This window comes from Cottoperca gobio, chromosome 16 (assembly GCF_900634415.1).
Source record: "Cottoperca gobio chromosome 16, fCotGob3.1, whole genome shotgun sequence".
Lineage (NCBI taxonomy): Eukaryota > Metazoa > Chordata > Actinopteri > Perciformes > Bovichtidae > Cottoperca > Cottoperca gobio.
The window spans coordinates 15,666,593-15,690,528 of NC_041370.1; the positions used below are offsets into that span (position 1 = coordinate 15,666,593).

At 39.3% G+C, this 23,936-nt stretch overlaps 1 long non-coding RNA gene across 2 annotated transcripts in view; it reads left to right on the forward strand.

The window, feature by feature from the left end:
• The window catches only part of LOC115021854 (uncharacterized), a 102,057-nt gene extending 78,569 nt beyond the window's left edge, over positions 1–23,488 (forward strand). For both annotated transcript variants that reach the window (XR_003833760.1, XR_003833761.1), the window contains 3 exons: positions 3,094–3,156; positions 16,200–16,253; positions 21,758–23,488. This is a non-coding gene — a long non-coding RNA (uncharacterized LOC115021854). The remainder of the gene's footprint in view (positions 1–3,093; positions 3,157–16,199; positions 16,254–21,757) is intronic.
• The last annotated feature ends 448 nt before the right edge of the window (positions 23,489–23,936 follow it).

Here is a 23,936-nt window from a genome sequence, read left to right on the forward strand (position 1 = left end):
CCCCCAGGAGCTGAAGGTTTGGTATATATTTGCACACAAAACAATGTCTTAAGAGTTGTAATCACAGTGAGTTGTGTCCACATAAGCGCCGTGATTGTAAGCCTCAGAAACTCACAGTGTGTACTAGGGATCTACCACATGCACACACACGCACACACACACACACACACACACACACACACACACACACACACACACACACACACACACACACACACACACACACACACACACACACACTGCCACCCTGTCCCTGCATTGCCCTATCCAGGAATAACAATGCATAATTCATGTCCCGAAGTCTCGTCTGCAGACAAAAGTCAGCGTTTGCATTTATTATTTATTGAAAACAGCTCTCACATGATGAGTCCTTTAACAAACAGAGCTTCAAGTAAGCACTGTATCTATTTCTTCTTCTCTTCACTGTTTGTGTTTTGGCATAGATTTAAGTGGGCTCATTAGCAGAGATGAGGATGTAAGGAGAGGAGAGGAATGGCAGGCGAGAGAGAGGGAGAGAGAGAGAGAGAGAGAGAGAGAGAGAGAGAGAGAGAGAGAGAGAGGAGAGAGAGAGAGGAGAGAGAAGAGAGAGAGAGAGAGAGAGAGAGAAAGAGAGAGGAAGGGGGAGAGAGAGAAGAAATGAGGCCAAAGGATAAAGAAATAATTTTTGTAAAGGTATGAATTAATGATAGGCGTGTGCATCGGAAGCTAATTAATTTAACAATGAAATACTTTAGGGAGTCAGTTATAACTTTTACGACTTCATGTCATTTATAGAGTTAATGTTTACTATTGCCACCCAATGGGTATTTGAAATTACTTAAATGCATTGCAAAAGCTGGAGGTGTCAATGTATAATAATCTAATGTTTGCTTCATCAGTGCTCTGAACTGCCTAGAAATTCAGCAGAAAGAGTACAAGAAAAGTCACTAGCACACACACACACACACACACACACACACACACACACACACACACACACACACACACACACACACACACACACAAACACTGTCGTAGTTGCGCTCACTGTGCGGACAGTTTGCCTTGAGGATGGGAGGCAATTTATCGTAAAGGAAAAGGAGCTATGCTAATGCAGTCATCATTTATTCCAGAGTACTTGCATTTTTACTTCTTCTAGCCCACCCCTTCACCATCCATCAATCATCGAAAGGCATGAAGTATTATCTTGCAGAACATTTTATATTCAGTCTCCTCTCAGATGGGTGGACACACTCATACACACACACAGTCATTTTTGTTAAATCAAAAAAATCTAATCTGGTCTAGCAAAGGTTGAATAATTGATGTGTTATGTTAAAAAAGGAATGAAATAATCATACCCTGTTGGATGTTGGAGGAACATCAAACCCAGAGTTGGAGCTTGGCAGACTGGGCTGAGCAGGGTAGGGGCCTTATGTATTTGGGACAGCTGCCCTGTGAAATAATAATGAATAGCAAAGAGTTAGAGGATTAGGAGATTTTTGTTCTGCACTGTACCTGACACTTTGTGCGTGCCCACCCGTGCTTTTTACAGCATGACCAGGGTACATGTATCTTGCGTTAATACAGAAAGATTTCCTGAAAATGATTTGGTCTGGTGGCCTGGGGAAACATTCCAGCAGGCCTGCAGAAATGGATAAATGGCCCCAGTAGAAAATGACACATGGTTCACAAGAAGTGCTGATCCAATGAGAAGATATTGGAGCCACACACATGCAATGCATCTCAGGGGTGCAGCAACAGCTTAGCCAGCAAGTGGGACTTTAGTAATAGCAAAATGTTACATTTCCCAAGTTAATTTTGCTTATCGAAGTTAGTGTTGCCGACATAAATATATCATTCGAAAACAGATGTTAGTATAATAAAATGATAATAGTCCAGTTAAATGAAAATAAAGGTGAACTTGCTCCTTATGAGAATATGTTTTACTTTACCATTTACCAAAGAGTTGACTAACAAAGTGTTTGTACTTTTTGTTATCTGCAGACAAAAGAACATAATATCAGCAGACCACTACAGACTAATGAGTATGCATAGTGTTCAGTTCTGAACACAGACTTGGTGGATGGTTTATAATAAAGTATCTACAATCAGCTTTACTGTGCTATAAGCTCATGGTGGTGATGAAATGGAATAATATCTGCTTGTTTGCTACTGTAGACGACCACCTCGTTTTCACGGCTATAAAAGTCAGCCATGAATATATACATACTGTTCATCTCTTAGATGCATACTCACACACACACACACAAAACAATATGCATCATTGCTTCAAATGAAGATAAACTGTTTTTATGTTTAGGACCACCTATTAAAATTGTCCCCATTTGGGATGCAACAACAGTGCATGATGAATACATTCATTCCAAGCTCCAGTGAGAGCTGTGCAGCCGTGCATCTCTGGCCGATACCTTGTGAAGGCTGCACAGTATAGATTTTTCCATACAGCAGCAGAGGGATATAAATGTTTATTATTATTATTACTGTTTCAGTTTCCCCTTCGCCTTCTGCAGGTTTTTTTGCCCACCAGTTCCAATTTGCATTTAACGAATGAACTCAGGGAATGAGAGGCGGTGGGGTCAAGAGGTGCATTTGCTCTCCTTTTCACTGAGGGGTTTTTGATTCAGGGTTTTATAGATACTTAGGGATACTGTACATACAAATAAAGGATGTGGCATGACCAACATGAGACTGGGGAGAGGGCGAGGTGATAGGCAAAAAACAAAAAACTGAAAAGAAAGGCTGATTTGGAGAGAAGCTTACTTAGAGTGATGACCCCCAGATAAGCGCTCTGAATGAGTGTGAGACAATGTGGAGAACAAAGAGACAAAATGTGAAACACATTGTCTGATTCAGTCAGAGATAACATATAATCAGGTCAGTATGCATCAAGCGTCACTAAATTTAGAGCACATTTGTAAACCTCTGGATGGGTTAGCACACTTGCAAGTGGTGGCATATTGTCTGTGGTCCCTTCTTTTTCTTTATCCATTAAAACTCTCCCCTCCATCCTGTTTCTGAGCCCTCTGACTTGAAATAGTGTTCGACTCAGGAGGGGCTTATTTTATTAATTCCCTGTTTCCTCTGTTACAGGCCCCCTTCTACGTAGTCCACATTGCGAGAAGACCACCTCACAAGGATTTTCCCCTTCACCAGGTAACCACAAAGGCAGAAAAGAAGCACATTATCCACATGTACAACATACCCCCCAACACACACACACACACACACACACACACACACACACACACACACACACACACACACACAAGCTTTCTGTGCAATACAATGCTGACCACCAGCACTGCAAGAAACACACACACGCACGCACACACACAACATATTATCGTTATGAGGTGTTATACACCAGTGACCACCAACACAGGGTCTCAGTGTTCTCTAATCCACACTCAGGATGAATAGGCCGCTCCATGCAATGGAGGGATTACACTGTCGGATTAATGGGACTTTTAATTTGAGTCATTGTGAGTGCCCTTGATAATAAGAATAGGTGCATAAAAAAGATTACCACTGGCTCTATAATGATATTGTTAAATGTGTTACAACTGTACACAAAATGATAGTATTTAAGTGGATAAAAAGATTGACATAAATAATAAATGAAGCAAAGAAGGCGATAATGCGGAAGCCCCCTGTGGTTGTATTGAGTATTACAACTACAAACACTTTTTTCACCTACCAAAACGTTTGTTCCCCACAGATTTCTTGAGTCATAAACACAGATGAGAAAACTATTTACATCAGACTTAGAAAATGGATCACCAGAATTTTGTTTTCTTACTTGCCTCTCAGGGCTTCCATACAAAGCAATCAGATCTAAAGACATTACAACTCATTTACATTCCCAACATCATTAAACGTTTCTCTACGCTGCCCCTTTAAGTTTTTGGCAGTTTGTGTCACTATTTTCAGCTTCATATGTGAACAAACAACAAGCTGCCAACACATATGTCAGACTTGCCGCTCAAATACCCAGTATGCAGCTTGGCTTGATGTTGATTCCCAAGACCTACCATTTAATCACTGCTACTACTGCTATGTGCTGTTACCATGACTGTTATTAAAGTGAATATACAAGTATAATCATACTTTAATCAGCTTGTCAAGAATAAGGAGAATAATGCAAGTACAGTAATGTCCACCCATACAAACAAAGGCACCCAATTCCTACATAGTTGGACGTCTGCTACCTAAAGAGGGCCAAAATGGAGAGAGAAAGAGAGAAAGGAAGGGAAGACGCCAACAGTCAAGCAGAAAAAAGGAAAGACATTCACCCAAATAACTTTTGCAGCAGAGTGTAGAAAGCTTGATGGATGACTAGATTCAGGGAGTGGAAAAGAGAGCAGAATAGTGTTTACCATTCCTAATAGCAATAATAGAAGCATCGACTTAAGCATAACCATGAGTAAACGAAGAACAGCATTGTAATTTTCTTTAAATTATTCTCTTCTCCATCTTGTCTCTTTCTTCTTTCTGTGCATTCTACCAGAAACCTGACATCTGTTCTGATTACAGAAGGATTGTACGTTGATTAAATCAAGTTGGAAATTATTTTATTTTGCACGAGGTCAGTGAGGTGCATTATGATTTCATCTCCCTGGGAAAGAGAATACAACAACCAAACCCTAGAATCTCGGTGGTTGTTGATCCTTTGTACTTATTAAAACCATCCCGTTTAACTTGCCCTTCAAAACGGGCTTTTCTGAAACTACCAGTTGGAATTTTAATCAATCTCTTTCCTTAAAATGAAAATAGAAAACGCAACAGACGTCCCAAACAACAGAGAGCAAGCTGATCATTGATTGTTTTAAGCCTCTCAAAGGTTGGGAGTTATTTGAATACTGTCATTAAGATAAATTGACAAGACAGGAACCATTCTGCTTTTGGCTGAACCTCATTCAAATAGAGAATCACTACTGAATTCCACATACAAGCTTTGACACTAGTTTATTTGTCTTATTTTTTAAAGTCTATGCAAATAAAACCAGTGTTCTTATCTCATCTACTCCACAATAATTTACTTTCTTGGGAAGTTTGATTGTAAACAAGGCATCTGCCTGAGTTACTGCTTCAAAGGTGCATTTGTGACAACAACTTTCACCAGTGTAATTATTGCGCTCCAAAAACAAACATAAGAAATGAAAACTGAGGTAAAAATAATGTAAATATATCAGGTTCAGGCTTTTGAATACTTGTTTTCCCTTTTCTTGACACCCCACTGACTAGTAATTGTTTTTGTTTGTATTATGCCTGTAGTTGCCTTGCTGACGGCTCCAGCCTCACAGGAAGCAATCAGCCCAATAAAAGAGCTATTTACATCTTTTTATTCGGGTCTTTTTGAATAAGCTGTATGCATCATGCTATGCTAATATTTCTACACACATTTCTGAGGCAGTGATAAGTGTTGCATATTACAGACAGCGCTAGACAAAGGAGACATGCCTTTACATAGGGACAATAAGGATAAGGTTGACACTTACATTGTATATCCATAGTGAGTTAACACTTATATCAATGAATGACCGGTATTGTCAAGCAACACAAAAGTTGAATCTGTTCCTTTTAATATTTTTGTTTAAGCTGTATATGTATATTCCTGACCTTGATTTAAGGTAAATGTATTCATGATATGGTTAAACAAAGCCAAACAAAGCTCTTGTATACTAACTGTACATAACATAACCTGTAGTCACTCTGCATCCTCTGCTTGAGCAAACTACAACAGACAAGCTCAGCTAAGGTGCAACTTTCATTGAAAATTAAATGGGAAAATTCATATAGAATGAAGAAAGAATACAAATTAAGTTTTACCATCTTTTCCAGTCATTCCCTCTCTAAAATTATAAATATGGACATTATAAGAAGCATGATTGTCTTTGCTGGAATGAAAACTATTCTTAGACTTTTTTTTTATTATACATGCTGAAACAAAAACAGAATTGTAAGAAGATGTAATATGAGACTTGTTTCTGGACTAAAATAGCCTATCTTCCAGTGGCGGTGTACATTTGAATAAAGCTGCAAATATTATAATGTTTTAAGCACGGAATTGGGATGTGCTTCAAAATAGGCAAATTGGGACATCCTCGTTGATATGGAGATGCGTTTGGCAGGGAAAATGGCACGCCTCATATATTATGCTAAAATAAAACACATTTGAAAGAAAAGTCTGATGCTGTAAGCAGGAAATTGGGAATAAATTGGCACATCCACCCAGCTTTACATTAATTGTGCTCGTGCTATTGTCAGGGTGTTGCGGGGTGACAGACAGATGGGTGAGGGCTGACACATGTTTTTGGAGGAGTTTAAAATTCAAATGCTCCTCATGTGTGAATACAGACACCTGGGGTAATCAACTGGCAGCGTGTGTGTGGTGTTAGTGGCATGCAGCACTGTATTTACCCATAAGCCTCTCTGTCCCTGCCTGTCTTGCTGTCAGGGTCTCTCCCTTGCTCTGTGGTGTCAGGTACATTGTCATGTTTGCTGACTGATTAAGAACCACACTGTAGCTACATTTCTTTTTATAACAAGAGGTTTTAAATTATGGAGGCAAGGTATTTATTTCAGTTTGAGCTCCTGGTACGGCTGATCTCAATGCTATTGGAAATGTATTCACTGTTAATACCCACCCACTCGTCCTTCTCCGTCTCCCTTCCCCTGTCTCCCTCTGTAGCGCACTCGTTTTCTCAATGGTATCTCTGTGTCTTTGTGTCAGTTCACTTCATGTTATTAGCATGGGGTGTGATTCACTGTCTCTATCTCTCTTTGTTCAGTTTTCTCTCTCCTTTCATTCTGTGTCTCCATCCCTCTCTCGCCCCTCTCTTCAAAAAACCTGGCATGGAATCGAGACAGGAGAGCGCCTGCTGTTTTTCTGACACACTCTTCCTTCCTTAAATCAAAACCAACTGAGGCGAAATCAGGTTATTACCTTAGCTGTGTTTCTTCTTGCTCCCTCTCATCCCTTCTTCCATTTAAGCTCAAGGTCTAAGAAATTCTACACCTTTGAGAAGAAACGGGTGCGAGTTGGATTTGAAAGGGGATTGCATAAATAAAGCAGAAAAATAAACTCTGAAGTGTGAGATGGACGTCTGACAGGGTTTGTGCGTGCAAGTGTGACTGTGTGTGTGCAAACATATGCTTGCCTCTCAGTCTCCCTCCAAACACACACACACACACACACACACACACACACACACACACACACACACACACACACACAGTCCCATCATGTTGGGTGGTGTTGACTGTCTGGCCTGGTTTGTTGTGGTCAGATATTTGTGATTTCTTTACTCAGCCTTTCATCTTAGGAGAGAAATAAGCATCGACCCCAGCGTTTGTCTATATGTGTGATCTTAGAAAGAGGGAGTTGCATACCGTCTGCATATGAACTTTTAGCTTGCAAAAATGGATAGGGGGAGAGGGAATAGACGGAGAAGTGGACCGGCAGGGAATAAGGGAGAATAAGACGAGAAATGCTACATAAACAAACCTAAATAACTTCAAATACCTTGTAAAAGAGAAAGATGGATAGAGTGACGGCGAGGAAGAGAGGGATGATGAAAGAGGTAACGATAACATATGACCTAACTATTGGCAAAGGTGAGAGAGCTGGATGGAGGGATGGGAATAGAGAGAAAGTGGGGATTTTCTTTTTATAGATTGTAAGCTTCAAAAAGTCTGCTCTGGAGTGATAGATGGATGGATGGAAAAGGATGAAAGAAGTTATAATAAATTAGATAGGCTGAAGAGTTGAAGGAGAGTAGTCCAAAAATGCAAGGACGGTCAGTAAACAGCATGGAAGAGAGTCAAGCAGTCATAAACATCCGTTACTAAAGACGGATGAAAAAAGATGGCGGAATGGCTGTTTCAGTGATGGATGATCAGCGATGATGACGGATGAATGAATGATTGGAGGAGAAGAGAGGGTGGGAGAGTTGTAAACAATACTGAATAACCTCATAACGGAGGCAAATCCACAGGAGGAAGAATGGATGGCAGGTTGTTATGCAGAAAGATGAAAGAAAGTCAGAATGAAGTAACCTTGAACAGGCATAGAAAAATAGAGGAAAACTAAAATATTGACAGATAAATAAAGTAACAACCCTCAGGAACTTCAGATAAGGGAAATCAAGAGAATGAATGAAAGGATGGAGATCACAGAAGCAGCATTAAGAAGTGATAATGAAGAAATAAGATATAACAGCTGTTAACTAAAGAGATGCATGGAAATCAACCTTTTACAAGTTTTAGATGGAAATATTAGAGTTCAGGTTAGTTGCTCTCTCAAAATAAATATAGGAATAATTTGGAGTTGCGGGAGGGTTGACAGTTTGTTTACAAGTGTGTGTGTCTGTGTGTACTTGTGTTTGTCTGTCTTTTTGTGTCGCTACAAGGCCCATGTGATGGGGTCATACTGACACTTGTGTGTGTCTTCGCACTGCCAGAGACAGCTCCATGACATTATCACAAGACTTGCAGTCTACACAACAGACCTAATGAAGAGCCACTTGTCCACAGGAAAGCCAAGAAAAGAAACCAGGCCAGCGCACATGTGAGATTGAAATAGCTTCAACAGACACAGCATCTTATTTTTCAACTAAAATGTGACTATGATTTATTCAGTTGATATATATTTCAAGCCTAGCCTTGCATGCTATAGGGAGGTTCCTTTCCAGTCCAATTTACCTGATATGTATGTGAACTGAAGGAAACTGGAACACCTGGTTAAAATCTACACAGACATATGAAAAAAAGCAAACTCCAAAGAAAAACCTCATTGACCCCGGTCAGAATCCAACCCTGGACAGTTTTGCTTTAAAGGTACAGTGCTTACCATTGATAAAAGGTGATGTTGTTGCCATTCAGGTCGGCACTGTCATCCACAACAGAAAAAACCCTCACTAATTGCTATTTTTAGAATATCTCTGGAACGCTTTGAATTTAAATTACGTCTGCTTTTTGTATTGTAATTGTATCCCTTTCAGAAGATTTGTTCTCGATCTTGGAACAACAGACTTTTAGAGACTTCATAAACCTAGTAAATCCAACAATGGATGTCTTCTGTGATTATTTATCCATTTATCGTATCACCGTTTACTCATTCATGTATCATTACCGTTGATTACATATGCTGATAGTCCAGTTTGTCCTAAAAAAAGAAATGTAAATAACTCGATGGTGCATTCCAGGGCTGAGGTTATACAAGCATTATTACACAAGGAGACCAGGTGTACAAAAAAATAGGAAAACATGGCTTAGACCCCAGAGACTGTGTTGTTTCACAGGTGTTGCTTGAGGCAATTGTGTTATCATAAAGTCACTTTTAGCTATAATGTTTTAAAACCACGATTCATTAATCTCCTGCATGTGCATAGTGTGTCATGTGGTTATCACGTACTGTATTGAGTATGATTACATAAAGATTCCACACTGCTTAATTGCTGTACTTTGCTGATGTTACAGTAATGTTCCCACCTTGAAACAACTTTATTCAACTCTTTTTATAAAACTGTTTAGGAATATTTGTTTTACATATGCTTTGACAAATCTTAGTCTGGGATTAATGAATGAAATGAATTCATGACTTTACTAAAGGACCTCCTTTCCCCAGCGCTGACGGACTAAACAAGGCTCTGCTGTGTTCACCGCAGCAGCCTAGCCTCTCTCACCTGTGCAAATTACTGTGTGTAAACAGGGTGGATCACGCTAGCTTCATGTGGTTAGCCACTTCCCTAGCTGGGACAGGGTCTCCTCAGGAGAAATAATCCATTTCCTGTTCACTGGGGGAAAGATATGCTCAACTGTTACATACTGTAATTCTTTCCAGATGGTGGGTGGATTTTTTATCTTTTGAGGGGATTTGCAGTACTCGACAGCAAACATATTCAGCAATTTAGAGTCCTCTTAATTCTTGCTTTTACTGGTTTAATTTCTTAAAAAACATGCAAACTATATAACATTTTCAAGACACAATATTACATCTCTTTAATATAAGCATCTGGTTATGTTTATTCTACTAGCTGCAGTGAATTAAAATATTTCCAGATGGGGTATACTGTAGGTATGACATTTATGGACATAAGTTAGATTGGTTATACTGTATTATTTGGTACATATAGAATCATGCACAGATATGTTTCTCTCAGTTTGAAATAATACTTGACTCATTTTCTTTGTGAAAAACTGAAAACGAGACAAAACACAAAACTCCATATCTTGCAATTATGTAAGTATTATTGCTGAATGCAAAGTGGTTTGAAGATGTAGAGAAGATTCTTTATATACAAAAGAACTGTCTGTAAAAGTATTGTCAGTCCTCAGCACTTATTTTCCTACTTCAGTTGCATCTATTAGATAAAATGTTTGAAATATGTGCTCTCATCCAGCCCTTCTTCAGATCGTCAGAATCTGAAAATCTGGAAAACAGTCTGACTTTGGTTGTAAACACAACACAGAAGCTGCTTTACTTTTTGGAAACATCCTCTTTCAGCAGGAGATGTAAGTGAATACATCTTCTGATTGCTTATCTGGCTGATAATCTTGGATATGTTGTGAGAAAAGACACTATCCTTGATTGGTTTGTATCACATATCTGAAAAACACATGGTTTGCAATCACTTTGTCACATAGTTGATGTCTTTTTAATTAATTATATTGCAAACTCGGGCAAAATCCTGAATGCTACTGATGTCATCTAATCTCCATGACAGCTTATTTTGGAGACTGACTCCTCCTGATCTCCAGTGATATTTATGTTTCAAAAGTGTAAATATTCTATTAGCCAAGTTATACGGAGGTTTAAAAATATATGCTTTTATTTACAATAATGCAGTAAGTATTGAATTAATTATACACGAATAATCAAAAATGTACCACAAATTTAAATATTAAAAGCAATATCAACATTTGAAGTTTATGAGTTTGTAAGATCATAAATACACAATGAGCCTAAACTACAAGAATATGTATGATGTGAAATGTGATAGTGCTTTGGATTGATCATTTATACACCTTATAAACGTTTGTTTTAGAAATAGCCTCACAAGGTCATTTCAAACACTGCTCTAATTTTCAATCTTGACCTTGTTCATGTGTGTGTGCGTGTGTGTGCGTGTGCATGTGCATGTGAGTGTGTGTGTGTGTGTGTGTGTGTGTGAGAGAGAGAGAGAGAGAGAGTGTGTGCGTGTGATAAAGAAGCATTCCAGCCAGAGTGGAGGCATGTCCTGGCTAACCACAGGCCGAAACACACGGGCGGTTAAATTTCCATGACCTCAACTCCATGCTTGTTGGAACATACACATGCACACGCATACTGTACACACACACACACACACACGCACACACACACACACACACACACACACACACACACACACACACACACACACACACACACACACACACACACACACATTCATTGATCCATCATTGTTTCTTCCTCTTGCTTTTACTCTCTTTTCTTTTTTCCTTGCTCCCTTCCTGCTGTCTTTCATATCTGTCTCTTGCTGCTGTCTCCTCTCTGAATTGCAACATTTTGTCAATTACCATTTAGTTCATTGTTAACCCACCGAGGAAAAGTAAAGTGTGTTCTGTAATACCATAGGAGTTCTATCATCTTCAGAACAATTATGTCAATTAGCTCACATTTAAATGGTTTCCAGAGAGAAGCAGCTAGGCTAATAACAGTCCAATGAAGTGACAACCAACCAATTAATCTAACTCTAATTGCTCAGTAGGTACCGTCAATCACTTATAATCTCCCCCTCTCTCTGTGTTCTTTCTTGGTCTAGCACATTCTGCCACTCAGTGGCCTAACTCACCACCTGTCAATCAAATATAAACTCGCCTTTCCACCCCTCTAGAGATGGAGGTGCATTCCAGCATGTTGACATCACAGCCATGCTGCGAGTCAGCACATTTGGCTTCGAGCATAACACCGAGAAAAACTGTGATGACAAGAACAATCACTTTATAGAGAGGGAACTATCAGACAGAGAGAAGGAGCAGCAGGAAAAGACAAGTAGGGACAAAAACTTGTTTATTTTTCATGCAATGGGATGAATTTGACTTAAGGACCAACAAAGAGCCATAATCAAAAGCTGACTCACATTTATGTAAAAGCTAAATGCATTGCTGCAGCTTAGATCAATTATAATAAATACAAACATAAGCTCACCGCCACACTCTGTATGCAGCAGTTTGATGATAGATTCCTGTATCACTGTGCCACATCTTGGAGCCTGTCTTTGAACTAATAGTTTCACAAGTTCAGATGTTATTATATGTGTCGTGTTAGATTTACGGTATGTGCAGCGTTTTGCTTCTGGCAATGAACTCTTGCACACATGTGCAGAGAACCACATGCTATAATGTAAAGCACAGGGCTGTGCAGTCAGACAACATTTTAGTATTTTGCTACAAAAAGTGCTAATCCAAAAAACATTATGTTTGTGACGAGGTCAAAGATTCTTAAACATTTTCCATTGTTGACATATGCAGCCTTTTCACCATGAGCTTTGTGAGCCTTTAAGCCTCTTCTTTCATAGTTGATGTAGCCCATAAAACATACATTTTATGAAGATAGTTATTTTGAACTGGCAAAGAAATATGTGAGTCTGGGTTGTATCTTAAAAAAGGACAAGCTTCTCAGTACTGTAACAATGGGGTGTTACAGAATGCAACACAGACACAGGTGTTGGTCAAGAGAAAGCATCTTCTTAGAGGTCTAGAAGGCCAAACTGTAAAGAGCAACCAGAAGAATGTATTGTTTATATCTGGCTTAGGAAAGTCAGAAGAAAATGTATCACCAAACACAATTGAAGTAATACCCGAGTCTTATTTATAACTATGTATTTGTCTGCAAGAATTATTCATTAAAACTATTAGAAGTGGCACCTTAAATCTTCACTTCGTGAATTATTTTGTTTCAAATACCCACCATTGACTGATGTCTCAGTCAGATACATAGTGTAAACTGCATATATCATTACTGACACAGTTACATTAGTCATTCCTAAGATTGTCAGCATCAGCTACTGGGACATTGTTCATATGGTTCTGTGTGTGTGTATGTGTGTGTGTGTGTGTGTGTGTGTGTCAGGAACTTGAAGAACACAGCGTGACTTCTTTGAGCAAAAAATGAACAAGAACTAATAACAGGAATACCATTTGACATCATGTAATGCACATAATGTACTGCATGTAACCATATCATTACTCTATTATTTATCATGTTTTCAACACATTGGTAGACTTCAAAGCTTACCACATACATCTGTTTGCTGAAAGCTCTCAATCTCCAACTGTTACAGTAATTCAGACTAATATCTTTATTTAGTCATTAGACAATATGTTTTGAATGGAATATTCAGTTTGAAGTGGTATCACACACACCACAGCATTCTGTTGTATGAGCTAGAAAAGCAATACAAATGTCAGCACTTAATAAAAATAGAGAATTCTGCACACATATCGCGAAATATTTTATTGTTAACGTTTGAATCCTTTGACCTTTTTTAAGACATGCTTTAAGACATGCTAGTTGATGCCTTCTGGTCTAAATCAGCAGTTTCAAGTCTTCTGCAATACAGCATGATATTCATTTTGTAAATGATGAGGACGATAAAGCAGCGTATGCTTTAGGGTTGTGTTAACTTGTGATTTTGGCGTTGTCCGTCTGGGTGTTGTCTATGATTTCATCTTAGACCTTTAACCTGTTTTCAATTCATGAAAGTTAACTTGTTAGATTTTGCTTGCCTAAAAATGTCTTTTTCAGCGTTCGGTTGTTCTTTGCTCTAACCTCTCGTGTCACTTATGGTACCAAAGAGAACAAGATGGCTACGGCCAACATGTCAAACTCCAGGCTTCAAAACCATATCCCACATACCAATGGGTGACATCACAGTGACTATGTCCACTTCTTATATACAGTCTATTGACTTATCTCAATGGACATTATGACGTTTTAGCTTTAACTATACTGTATCAAGGAGAGTATGGTACACACAAGAGGAAGAAGGGATTTGACGCATTTTCTCAGTCATTAGTTGAAATTTGCAGCGTCATGAGTACATGTTATGTGCCTTATGTGGCACCATCACACCCCATGATGTGAAATATCGTTTGAAAATATTGTTTTCCCTCACTGGTGTTTAATTGTTCCTCAACCGATCTGCTTGTTCCCTTTTTCATTCTGGTTCCTACCACTAATTAGGAATGGGATTTAACTGCCGATGACTTTAGAGTGGGATCAGAACACACCCAGCCATTATAAAACACCCAGGGACCCATAATGTGGTGTGGGCTTGGCCGCTGAAACCATGGGGTGGAGAGACAGGAGGGGAGGGGAGAGGAGAGCTGGTAACTCTCGGTTGCTCTTTGAATTGTTAGCTGTGTCCTTTCTCGCCTTTGGCCTGTCATGAGAGGTTTCTCCCCCCCCCCATTTTGAAATGGTTTTCTGTTTGTTTCCTCTGTTCTCTGGCTCTTTTTTCACAATGTCTCTGTGTTTCTCTCTTGTCTGCCAGTCTCACCTCCTTTACCCTTATCCCCAATTGCACAAACTCTCTCTCTCTCTCCCTCCCACACTCTCTCGCCACAGTAAGACCTAATATGAACCTTTGACAGGAGCTGGGATCATTGTTTAATTGCCAGTGTTACTGCAAATGCCCTCATAAATCTACGGCTGTAATGCCTTTGAAACGCCTTCTAGGCCTCACAATCACACACACAGACGCACACAATCTCTTTCTCACTTTCTCCCACTTTCTCTCACTTTGCCTTCACGCGCACCCAAACACATGCACAATTGCACACACAGATGTGACATGTGAGAACTAGGGCTTTGAGGTTGTTTGTGCTCGCATCAGACACAGCAGCTTCAGTGTTTGTTTGCAATTTCCACTGGCTCCAGTCCAGTCCACCAAACCCATGGGAATTTGTGGATCAGCATTTTCTCAAAAAGCTCCTGGGCGTCAGATTATATAATTGAGCAAAGAAAGAGTGCAATAAGTTCAATGAGGTCGTTATTTTTATGTTGTTTTTTTAATATTTAATCTTTATACCATGGTTTAGAGTTATGCATGACAGTGGGAAAAAAAGGAGAGCAAGAAAAGTGGTGACATAATTTAGGAGAGTTACATTCCATACAGACCGCATTCATGCAACTTTGCTCTTTGCTTTCATTTTAATTTCAACTTTCTTTCAACAAAACAGTACTAGTAATCCTGCGGAAAGTAAAACTCATTAAAAGGGGCTCCTCTATTTACTTGCCATACATTTAATTAATCTTAATACTTAAAACAACACTCAAATACTCAAACAGGGTGAGCTTTGCTTATATGTCATCGCTGTTACATAAGTAATGTGTTTGCTGTTGGGTTTTGCATTCTGTGTAAGTTCAGCTTTGGAGATAATATTCAGAATATTGCCTGGGGGGATATTTGTCAGCATATTTAGCTACAGCAACACTGTGACAATGTGCCCTTTTAGTGCTAACAGGTGGAGTTCTTGAGGTCAATGTTGTCACTCTGCTCATCCGCACTACCACACTATACCATGGTACTGCACAAGCACCTACAGTACAGTACAGTAGGAAGCACACATACACTATGTATTAGACCTAAAGCGAACACTGCTGTTGCCTAGGGTTATACATTGAAATAATTGAAAGAACTAAAATGGCACTGGGAGAGCGCAGACCTCTACCAAGGCCAATGGTGTTTTAACATGGTCCAATTTCCTGAGTTGGGAAGTCGTTCCTTCAGCTTCGGTGTGTTCATGAGCTTTAAGTCGTAATGTGGAAACTACATTGACACGACTGAGAAGACGTGTTGTATTTTATTGCTCAATGTTAAAACAACACGTTGATATCTGTTTCAAGAATTGAGGGGGCATTCACGTGACTTTTCCGAGGTAACTACGTTTTCCGACACCACCTGAATGCAACAAAAATGCCTTGCCTGGCAATGTTAACGGAAATGGAACGCAAATCGTGTATCCGCCTCCTTGGTGGAGGTAACAAACATATACTATGTTGTAAAGGCAAAGTGAGCTTTCTTGTCCTCATAGTAGTGGGCTTTATAAGCAGTCATAAACACAGGTTTAGTTCGTAACCTGGAAGCAGAAATCTGAAGCTGTGCATGTAACGAGAGAATAACACAGAGTTATTATGTTTTTTTTAGGTGTGGCAGAGTGAGAGTCAGAGAGATCACCTGGTCTAGACTGGAACTGTCAGGGTAAGTGTTACATTCTGTCTTTGTTGTCTATTACAATATACAATACCTGTCTGTATTTGCACATCTCTCTTTCTCTCTGCAGCCCTGATTCTTGTTCTTCTCTTATTGTCTGTGTCTCAATCTCCCTCTGTGTCTCTGTGCTCCTACAGTTGATTACATGAATTATTTACAACACCTAAATCCTCAGCAGCTGCTCTCTGTTTGCTGTTTTGGCCTCCTTGTTCCTCCTTTCTCTATTCTCTTTCAGGTTAACATTGGGAGGGTTTTTCTCAACCTTGTCACCTTCTTCCTTTCCTTTCCATTGCTGTCCTCCACCCCCCCCCCCCTCTCCCCTCTCTCTCTCTCTCTCTCTCTCTCTCTCTCTCTCTCGCTCTCTCTCTCTCTCTCTCTCTCTTCCTGTTTCTGTGCCTGGGGTGAGGCTCTCTCTCTTTCTGTCTCCTCTCATTCTCTGTAATTACACAGCTCTCAGTTGCAGCCCTGTGACTTCCCATGGGTTTGTATGTCCTTATGTAAGGACTGGCTGAATGACATTTATTTTCCTTAATGATGGGAATTTTAATTTACAAGTCCACGGTTGTTTGTTTGTGTGTATATGTGTCTTTCACTGTGTGTTTGCATGAATAGTTGGCTGGTACACACAGTTACTATATGGTTTCAGATCCTTACAGACAAGATACTTATGTGGAGTTCAAACTCATTCTGATTGCAGTTCTTCAGCAGTGCCTTATATACAACCGATGACATTTTTTTCGTTCACACAAGGCTTCAAATCCTTAAATAAGGAGCCTGAACTGTGCTGTCAAATTAGTTTTTTTTTCTTTTCTTCTTTGGTCCCCTCAATCAAGTCCCTAGGTTGGATTCCAAGGATATTTTTTCATGCACATGTTAAGTAATTTTATGTTGAAAAGAAAGAAAATAATAGTAGCCCCACACAAGAAAATGTATCAAAAAATAGCATGAGGCTAATTCCAGGGGAAAAAGAGAGACAACGAAAAGGAAGCATTACCTTTGGCTCTGCTAAATCATTCCTTTTCTCCCATTCAGTTTCCATTGTTTGAAGCTAGGGCCGATCTGTCCAATATTACTGCTAATCTAACTTCAAAGGGCTGCAGTCATGTTAAAGCACTTTTTAATTGTGATAAGGAATATGCTTTCATGCTTAAACCCTTCTCCTCAGTTCGTCTGGACAGAACCCATAAATATTGAGGCCTTTTTTTCATTGGCAATTAAAATTAGAATTGGTCACATTTTTCACTGTCAGCCATTTCCCTTGCACACAAAGACATGTGTGGGCCACACACACACACACACACAGACACACACACAGACAGAGTCAGACATGTGTGCACGCAGAAGCACATACAGTGTACATAGTGTTTTTGCCAAAGTTAATAACACTTAACACAACAACCTTGTTTGATGTTGTTTGGACATTACAACCTCTGCAAAACTAAAAGTGCTCAAAGGCTTTTCAAGCTTTCCCACTCTGACAAGGCTGATGATTCATCACGGGCTTCCCTGTTGTTCCTATGACACATGAGATGCAGGCCATATTAAGACAAGCCAGAGATAACACAATAAGATGATTCTTGAGTGAATCACTTGCACTCTGCTGCTTTTGACACGGAACATTCTTGAAGCATTGATACTGTATGTACTCACTATTTTGAGGCATTGCAGCAGAAAGATGTCATTCTTTTGTGATGATATCAATTTGGATAACAATACATTGTGCAGAACAAGAGCGGCGTTAAAGCGTCAATTACTCTATCTGTTTTGCCTCAGAATCATTCTCTCTAAGCTTTGAGAATGTGTACATCTTAACATTTTCTCCACAAATGAGAATAATACAAAGAAGAAGAAAAGAACAGTACCTGTGTAGATCCGGAATGTGTTATCCTGGCATACAACAAAAAACAGACAAATGAAATATAAGCCAAGCTCTTTAAGTCAATAAAAAAGAAAAAATACACCTTCTAACAAGTTACAGGCAGTACATTTTCCAAGTTATAAAATATATCTAGGGGACATTGAGTTCAGTGTAAAATGTATCCTGGAGAATGAACCGATACTGCAATGTATGCATTTTAGTTATACGCATGCATAACTAAACCATTCTATTTGATTATGTGCATATATTGAAACATTGCTCATTAACTTATCTTCAAACTACATATATCGTAAGACAGACATGTTTGACAACACTGTTATGACCATTACTTTTACTTTAAATTAACTTCCCTGTGTTGTCACTTATACATTGATCACCGAGACATGTGCGTAAGTCTAAGAGGTTGGTCAGTGCCCCTTCCCCCCTTTTTTAAAAAGCTCATCAATTCAACAGAGAAAAACTCTTCCAGTGACATGCAGTGTTACTGACAGTGCAGTCAGACTGACAGCTCTAGCTTCACTGCAGCAGCTCTCACACTTCATCACAACACAACTTTGCACTGCAGTCAGTCAGGATTTTAGACACGCTGCAAACTGTTCCAACTCAGTTTCCCACTGACAACACTTGGGGTGGGATTTGTTTCTAAGGTTGAGGAGAATAAACTATTAGTGACGGAGAAGGAACAGAAAAAGCTTGACTTCGGTTGGTTCCACCTCACCTCAACTCACGACAGTGTGCCTTTAGCAGTGCAGTCAGTCTGGGTATTGAGTTTTGGCTGACATGGCTGGGTTGGCTCACTGCTTGTTTAGCAGTCTGTCTGAGGAAAGCATGTGCATGTGTGGCTGTTTGTGCGTGCGCTTATGTACATGCACGTATGCGCTCGCGTTTGTCTGCAGGATTTGTGTACGTGTGTGAAGGCATGACTGTGTGTGTTCCCCTATGTGCTTGCATGACCTGATTGTGGGTCTACGGTATATAACCTCATGTGCATTGAGCGAGGGCTATAAACCTTGGTGGGGTGTTTTTTTGTTTTGCTTTGGGTTGTTGTGCAATGTGGCCTCATTACCCAGGTGTTTACCCCCAACTACAGGAAGCGCTTGTCAGTGACTGTCTGCCGGCAAACATCGCCTGAGGGAAAGAGAGACAGACAGGGAGGAAGGGAGACAGAGGGAGCTGGAAGAAACACAGCGTTTTAATGTTGTAGAGTGCCCTGTGAGAGTATCTATCTATCTATCTATCTATCTATCTATCTATCTATCTATCTATCTATCTATCTATCTATCTATCTATCTATCTATCTATCTATCTATCTATCTATCTATCTATCTATCTATCTATCTATCTATCTATCTATCTATCTATCTACAGCATGTTTCTTTTTTCCTAAATGTGTGTGTTCATGTGTGTCTGTGTGGCTGTGCCAGTCAAACCCTCACTGGCAGGTCATTGGGTTCCTCCATTCCTTCACCAGTGGAGGGAGAGAGCGAGGGAGGGAGAGAGCGAGGGAGGGAGGGAGGGAGGGAGGCAGGGGAGAGAGGAGAGCAGAGGAGACATACAAGCTGTTGACAGGGATTTATGAGCTGATAGTGTCAGACTGCAAGCACAACAACAGTCTCCCTGTCTCTGCTTGTCTGCTCATAGAGAGAGAGACAGAGACTGACATACAGAATGGAAGGGGGAGGAGTGGGGGTGAAGAGAGTGAGGCAGCAAAATTAGTTTAAAATTATGAGCAGAATGAGTGAGTAAAGATAGAAGGCAGGGGAAGAGGCAGCATTAGGATTTAGCTTAATTTGTTTTGGGTTTCCTCTCCTTTCTGCTTCTTTTATTCTTCTCACACCTTTGTTTCCTTTCTCCTCTACTCTCACTTCAATGTCATCGGGGCATGAGCTGACTTGTTGTTGTTGTGTTGACTGACGACTGCTTTTGTTTTTACCCGTTTACACCCATGCAAATGAGAAACCATGTGTTCAAAATAGTAAGCCAAAGGCAATTGTTGGTATCGCATGAGCGCAGAGATGATAGCATGGCCTGTACCGACATGATCGCACACGCGTATTCCGGACAATAAAATATCCTGAACCGTATTGTTGCATCACATTTCCGATTTAACAATATGCTGAGATAAGACTGTTACAATAAACTGTGGATCATTCATTTTTAACGACAAGAATACAAACATATTCATAACTTTTAGCACATAAGACAAATGTTCTTTGTGGCTGCGTGAGTGTTCACGTTTGTCATGGTGAGTCACAACTGCACTGTTCACTGTTAGATGACACATACAGTTGGGCTGTCTGACATATGAGAGACAGTCCCTCGGGTGATTTTGTCTAACTTGCTGTTCTAAACATAAATCCACAATGTAATTATATTCTGCATTTAAGTCATTCATTATTTGTATTTAGTTCCACGTGTAGTTTTAATGGGGTTTGTAAGTGAGACATGAACGTGTAACCCACTGTAAGTGGTTCCTTGTATATTCTCACGTCTAAACCCATACTGTACATATAGACATTCAGCCTCGCTGACAGGACACAGGCTTTCAAATGTGGATATTAAAAGAAACATAACCTGTTAAATGTTGTGAGTGTCAGAATAACAGTGATCCAGACGTGAAGTCTGATAGACTGACATGTTGGGAGACAGACAGCCTGACACACGTACCCCTGGGGATAATATACACTTGGAGGGATTTATATGTCAGCTCCTTTTTAATAATATAGTATTAAAGAGTTGTGATTTATGAGGCCTTTTTTTGTTGCAGATTACATTCTCCAACATGCTGAGTAATGATCCCATGTTGGGTTTCCCAGAATAGCAAATGTCATTATCTTCCAGAACCCCTGTCTATAGATCATGGTCTTCAGAGCAAATGCAATGCAAGTAACTGTGCATTAATTGTTATTTGAGCGGTGAAGGCAACATGCAGGACTCTCAGGCAGACAGAATCTAAGCTGCAGATCCCCTACAGGCACATTTCATCCTCTAGGTAAGGCTTTCAGTCCAAGAGCAACAGTGTCGAGGGCTAAGGATGGCAGTCAGGTAGTTCGGGTGTTTGTTTGGTCAGTTCAAACCACCTTGTTCACATGGGGTAAAAAGAGTAGCACAACCTCTAGGGACTGCTAGAGTCTTTTAGATTTTCTTTTTTTGTTTGTTTTTAAAACTAGTTTAGAGTCTTATTCAAAGCCTAATTGAACATCTTTTATTGCATTATAGTAGAGGCATTCAGTCAGTTTTCATTTGTCTTTTTTCTTACATATTCTAATGCTGACGGCAAGTGAAAGATAACAACGTGTGCGTGAGACATTGGGCAATGAAAATTGAAAGAGTAAATATATTGTATATTAAATATAGAAATACATCTGTGGTGATCTTGTGTAAAACCATAACGGGCACTCCCATACACTTCATCATCAATGAAATGCAAAAAATGTCAACAAAATAACAAAAAAATGTTTTACCTGTGAAGTTTATACCAAAAAAATGTTTATATTGATGTGCATTCATCTTTTTATATGTGTGTGTGTGTGTGTGTGTGTGTGTGTGTGTATGTGTGTGTGTGTGTGTGTGTGTGTGTGTGTGTGTGTGTGTGTGTGTGTGTGTGATGCAGATCCTCAAAGAAACCTGTGTGGAAATGGAGAAGTTTATGAAGATAAAGAGGAAAACAGCTTGATGGAGAAAAAAACTGTTAAATGATGTCTATTTGTCACATATAAGGTAACATCTAATTGTCATCATACGTTGTCCTCCAACTGGATCTCATGTATTTCACTTTAAATATATGAGCAACAATCTGGTGGCTTTGGAGCTTTTGGATGTGCAACTACTAAGGGTTATGAAGTGTTACTTTTTGCAGGATATCACTAGCTAAAAATAAATTATTATTATTATTGTTATTTATCAATTGCATATTCAAGACCACAGTGTGTTTTACCATATGTGTGTTATGATAGATTTGAAATGTTCACTGATAGAAACTGCTGTTTATTTGCTGTCCACACTTTCCTCCACAATACTGTACTTGCTCCCTCTTACAAAGCGTAGCTTTTTCATAATGCTTATCAAGTATGTGTATGTGAGAACACATGTGGTCAGGACAATGTAAGCATCTAAGGATTCACAGACCCTAGTGTCTGGTACAATAACATATTTATGAATGAGCACTGTATCTGTTAAGAAGTAATGATCCCAATTTGGTCACAGGAGAACAAAGGCAACATTAAGGACATGTGCTCATGCAATATGTAAAGCTCTGTGGAGAAATGCTCCCCGCCTGTACTGCTCTCATGTGACGATATATGTACAGCGTTTCCCTTTTTATCATCGCTACATAGATTATTAATGAATATTATATTGTTCTGTCAAACATCGAAGTGATATAATGTTGAATAAAGAATGTTAATGTTTTCTCAACAGACTCATGACAACATGGGACTACATTTGTATTATGACAATATACCAGCAGTGTAGGAATTGTCCACCGTAGAGTAACTCCGCAACATCTTCCACATCTGTACTTTAAAGCCCTTTAAGTGGCTAAGAGTTGAGTGCTTTGCTATAAAGTGAACATTGTGTCATATATACAATGGTGTTTTAAAAATTAAAGATAATGTCTTCTTCTCAACACAATCACCACTAAAAGATTATTCCTCTGTATTTCTGCACAACATTTCATGGCAATCCATTTCATAGTTTTTGACATAGTTCAGTCAGGAGCAAAGCGGCTAAAATATAGCTTTTAGAGTTTTATACCAGTTAGACATGGAAGAAAACAATATTTGTTCTTCTATGTAATGAAAGAAAATGTAGAGAATCCAAAATACTTGCTAGCCCTATCACGACCTTGCAGTGAACAGTTTTGAAGCCTCCCTATCTGCCTCCCTCCATCTTTGTCTGTGGTTACTAACCCCAGCTATAGTGGTCAGACATGGGCCTCCTATGTTTTCCATAGACAGTTTATCACACTTCCTTTCCCTCTGCTCTGGGCCCCCAGTCATTCTGCCAGACAGGAAAATCAAAGACTTTGGGACATACCATTACAGTGCAAATGGTATATTGCACTGTACAGCATGCTGATGATATATAACATTAAAGTCTAACTAGTAAACACAAAACAGGACGGAGGCCTGAGCTGAATTTTTCATTAACAGCCCTCACAAGTGAACATTAATGTCTGAATCACACATTGGATTGATTGAAAGTAAGTCAAAAAGGGGCCCTATACATATTGGATGGTATGGAATTGAATGGTGGGTAGAAATGATTTTACTTGTCTGTGATTGTTATTGTGTTGGGACTGTATGGAGTTGAATTTTTATGAAATAAAGTGTTGAATAAATCATTTGGTATTCAGTTGGTTTCATTGTCATTATATGGTATGGATTTCAATACCTGGTAAAGGGGTTTTATTATTTTTCAGGGCAGTTTGTCATACTCTCTGTCAGTCTAGCCTGGCTTCACAATCTTTCTATCAAACATTGTGAAACAGATTTCCTAAGAGGGTACAGGACATAACATCTCTGGCATCAGCTCTGTCCAACATCCTCTTTATTCCTGCAAGCTGCATTATAGATTGTGCTTGAAACATAGAATCAGCTTTAAGAAAAATATAGGAACATCCTTTCTTATGTTTATGAATAGAGTAAACATGTTAAATAGCATGTGAGCTGTTATGTGAACATAAACCGATATTTAGTTAAGTAGTACATGTAAAATACTGAAGTAGTAAGCATATGAATAGCATACAGTACTTATTAACACACGTACTTAAAGTAGGGCAAACTACAAGT